Source organism: Oculina patagonica, unplaced genomic scaffold (assembly GCF_052425735.1).
Source record: "Oculina patagonica isolate OP01 unplaced genomic scaffold, crgOcupat unplaced1383, whole genome shotgun sequence".
In the NCBI taxonomy this organism is placed as follows: Eukaryota; Metazoa; Cnidaria; class Anthozoa; order Scleractinia; family Oculinidae; genus Oculina; species Oculina patagonica.
This window is the reverse complement of record NW_027557391.1, coordinates 511-5,163: the sequence shown is the minus strand read 5'-3', so window position 1 is coordinate 5,163 and position 4,653 is coordinate 511. Positions and strand designations below refer to the sequence as shown.

General features: G+C 40.1%; 1 pseudogene across 1 annotated transcript; it reads left to right on the top strand.

Moving 5' to 3' along the window:
- Nucleotides 1-324: 324 nt before the first annotated feature.
- Nucleotides 325-3,639, top strand: LOC144639840 (soma ferritin-like; annotated as a pseudogene). The gene is made up of 7 exons (XR_013568223.1): nucleotides 325-378; nucleotides 1,036-1,069; nucleotides 1,182-1,303; nucleotides 1,700-1,793; nucleotides 2,503-2,556; nucleotides 2,978-3,103; nucleotides 3,384-3,639. The product of XR_013568223.1 is annotated as a soma ferritin-like (transcript).
- Nucleotides 3,640-4,653: the final 1,014 nt, after the last annotated feature.

The window sequence follows — 4,653 nt, the reverse complement described above, 5'->3', positions numbered from 1 at the left end:
ACAAAATACGTCTAACAAGTGCAATGCGTGTTGCAGGAGAGTTCGATACACGGGTGGGGGAACTATCTTAGGGCATTTGTACATTCTATAGGAGCATAGGAAAGGAGGGATTTACTGTAACTGAAGTTGAATGAGAAAAGACTGCAAAAAAGCAATCCATAAGCCAATTGCTGGACTGAATATAGCAAAATCAAATGAACCGAGAACTGAAAAAGAAAACTCGAAAAGAAAAATGATCCTATGGGTCCATAGAAAAGGATAAACGTTTCATCTACTTTATTTCAGACAATTCTTTGCTTACTAAAAATATTTATACTTTAATAGCAGAGCGACGACTTAAACTATATTCAGCAGGATAACCCACCAACTCACGAACAGGTTTGTTATAAGCTTTAAACTATTTTCATAACCTCAACTTTAAAAATAAAAGAAACTGAAAACGAGAGAGTAGAAGGCTGTGAACAGTGTACATTACTCTGTCAGTGTTGAATTGGAAGTAAAGTTTGTTTTTCTTGTGGCAAAATGAAGTGAAACCGAGCACGTAAAAGACATGTGACGTCGTTTTATATATCCTTGCACGCTCTAGGGTGGAGAGGGGTGGACAGCACGGGGGGAGGGTGTGGCGATACTTTGCGTTAAGGGTTAAGCAGATAAACAGGGCTAATACATTGATCTTGATGTACCAATGTCGGCAACGAATGTATAGTTAACAATTATTCCACGAGCGCCTTTGGATATGAGATGGTAGATAGCCAACGAGGCGCGTAGTGCCGAGTTGATTTTAACGATCTCATATCCAACAAGCGCGAGTGGAATAATTGTTTTATTAAAAACGCCCAAAGAATTGCAATATTCGAGCTCCCCAGCTACTTTCGTTGACGCGTATCGGCTACCAAATTTGTGCTTTTACAAGCACTAGTAGTAGTAGTAGTTATCATTTATGATACTATAGCTAGATACTAGATTATACATGTGAGCAATGCATTGTTTATAACGAACAGTAAAAACTTACTTTTTTCTCTTTTGGCATTGCAGAAATGGACGTATGATGAAGATTATGATTTTTTTGGTAAGTTTTGAAAATAATATAAAGATGACTGAGGAAGAGTCCAACTGCTGTTTTAGCGACGCGTATAAAACGTTTGACATAACAGACTAGCTATGTTTTCGCTTCCTTGCAGGAAATCGGGCGGAACAATCTCCATTACCTCGTTCAAGTGATCTGTTTAGTGCTGATTTGGAGGGTGAAATCAACATGCAAATTAACAAGGAGCTTTTTATTCACTACACTTTTCTTTCTATGGTAAGCTCAACTTTTTTTTTTAGTGTCTATGGAATTAAAAATTAAGTTTGCTCATTGTGCTTCTATTGAACTGAAGTCAAAAAATCAAGTCTTTTTGAGCCACCGGGATCGAAGTAGAACAGTTGACAGTGACAGTGACTGTGGCAGTGGCAGTGACACTTTGTTAAATTGATAGTAACAGTGACTGTGATGGTAACAATGACGATGTTGGGAAAATTTACAGTGTAAAAAGTGAGGGGGAGTTATACTTGATTTTGGATTTTGACAATTTTTTTTTTACAAAACATGTCTTGAGCATTCACTTTACATGTAAAACAGAGGGAGACTTGCAATATTGCACTGAATACTTTTTTCTTGTCCTCTCTTCAATGCATGATCTTTTTTCTGTGATAACAGGCGTTTCATTTTTACCGTGATGGCCATCAACCTTCCCGGCTTCCATAAGTACTTCAAAATGGCTGCTCGTGAAAGGATGAAGCATGCGCACATGGTGAGAGGCTGCTGAACATAACTAATACATCAAACCGGGGAGGGGGGGGGGGGGATCAAACAAGTGAACTTAGTGCATGGTATAGGATTCCAGGTACCGCGCGCAGCCAAAAACATGGCTGAGTACCTTTGCCTGAGTTATATGTCTTTACGCTCAGTCACCCCTCGAAACTCAGATTTGACACCAGACAAACAAGGGTCACGACCTAAACCTGTATTCAAATAGTTGGGCCCCGGGGCACATGCAGTCGTCTTGCAATTTGGCTTGTAGAGAAACCCTTGGGAGAGAGAAATCTCTTACCAAACTAGTAGCACCGGTGTTCAGTTATACCGATTTGAACTCCATTATGGGGATATACAGGTTCTCAGAGAGCTTCCTTTTGGAACCTGACACATTGTAAACAGATGTCTTTATTGCGCATCCCACAGAATAAGCGAACCCTTAATTAGCTTCAACAAATTTCATTGCACATGCTTAATGCTTGTTCCCGGCGTTTGTTTAAGTAAATATGAGATATAAAGTTAGAGAATCATAATCAGCCAAGGGCAAATGCTGCTTCATAGCAAACTACATTCTGTGGGGTCAGTCGAATGAAGTAGAAAGATCATAAGCGCTCGCCAAAGAACAATTATATTTGCCTTACGACAAGTACCATGATTCAGGTGTAATGACCGGTGAAAACACAATTTCTTTTTTTTTTTCTTTTTAGTTTATAGAGTACTTACTCAAGCGTGGAGGACGTCTGAAGCTGAACCAAGTTATGGTGAGCAAAACGCATGCACGCGGTAATGACGATGGTAGAAATGGAACACAAGTGGAAACCCCCAGTGGAGGGACAGGGAAAAGTTACGTTGCACTTTGGATTCCTGGTCAGGATGTTTATTGGGAGTGTACTACTGTCCCCGTCTCGCGCTCTGCGCCTCGCGTGCCGAGCCGATCGCGCTCGCAAATCTCAATTCTCGCTCTGCTAGGCTAAAACAATCGTCTTTCGCGCGAATCGCGAAAAGAGCGTGGGAAGTGTTAATCCATCGCGCGCGAGTCCTCCTAAAAGACCAGCGAGAGTCTGCTGTGAACGAGTCAAATTCTGCAGTCGGAGACGTCTGTTGCAAGAAATGTGGCCGAGGTATTTGTATACGTAGCTGCACACCAATTCTCACACGTATTTCGTGTTTTATATTTTGCAGACTCCATGCCGTCATCACTGGGGAGGTGGGCTCATGGCAATGGAAGACGCCCTAACCTTACAGAAAGAGGTTCTGCATTCACTGAGAAGAGTGCACGCTTTGGCTAACCAGAAAAACGATTCCCAGGTTGGTTAGATATGCTAGTATTTCAATCGTCAAAGTCAATCGTTTAAACTGGGATTGCATTGTAAAGCATGATACGGTTGAACCAAATAACTGGACGCGCAGGAATTTGAGGGCTCTAAATTTCCCTAGACCTTGAATAAAGTTATCAGCTTCTTCGTCTCATATCATCATCACCATCATCATCACCATCATTATCATCATCATCATCATCTTCTTCTTCTTCATCATCATCATCATCATAATTGGTCTGTTACAACCGACATTTTCTTTCTCTCCACAGATGACGGACTTTATCGAAGGTAATTTCTTCACTGTTCAGACAGATCGTGTCAAGCAGCTGTCAGATTACGTCAACACTCTTGGACGGATCGACAGTGATCCCCTGGGCGAGTATCACTTTGACAAGTTGACTCTGAGCGATGGTGGAGACAAGTGATATAAACAGATAAAGAAAACGGTCGCGTGTTTGACTTGCGCAGAGCCTAGTTATAGACTGCAAGTCATGTTTCAAATGTAATAGACGAAGTGTCTAACGTAGGGATTAAAATTTTAGAAAAAAAATTCTGCTTTTGCTTTGAGGGGTTTAATTACTATATAATTGCGCGTTTGATAGTGGGAGGCTCCGCCCTGAGCTCCAAACCTTTACCGTTTTATATACCGTTGTTTTTCTTTTAGAGACGGACCATTATTAAATTTTTCTTTGAGGGGGGAGTGGGGGGGGGGGGTAATGAAATATTTTCCTCTGCAAACTTAATTTTAGTTTTATGCACCTCTGCAAACATTTTCTTTTTTTTTTTTCGAAACTCAAACGATTTTTCTTTAAACTTTTAAGTGCACGGAACCACACAACGCAGAGTAAAACCCAGAACTTCTTGTCGACGGATCTCTTTTTGCAGAAATATTCGTACCGGACGTCACATTGACGAGTAGAAAAAAAAAAATTTAATTGCAAGGCTGGCACTACTAGGCTTTTGTACATTATGCTTTTTTTGTTTCCCCACTAAAACGCTCCATCTTAATCATCTACGAGGCCAAGTGTACAGAAAGAAGTTGACTATCTCTAGAAAGTGATTTGTAGTTGAATTTTGAGTTTTAGTCTTCATTTTCTCTAAAAAAATTAATTTCTTTTTTATTTTCTCGGAAAAAAAAAATCAATTTTCAGGGAAAATGCCACTAAAATGCTCTAATAATGCCAAATGCTTTTGCCTCACTAAAATGCTCGAAAAAATACTAGCATAATGAATTAAAGCCTAGGCACTACAGCAAAGGCACTTTTAATGAAACAATATTTCGACTAGTCAGGAGCCCATGGTTATACATATCGTGTTTGCAAACAAGTTTTGTCTTTTAGTCCCTGGAAACATTTTTTTAAAAATATTTTTTCATCCCCACCCCTTCCCCTTCAAAATCTAATGGTCCGAAGGGATTCCTCTTTTTTGACTCTCCTGCTCGCACCAATCCACCAACGAGAGCTATAAATGTCTGATTGTCTGCTATTAGCCATGTTCAAAACGAGCAGGAGACTGGGTACGAATATTCAATATCGATTG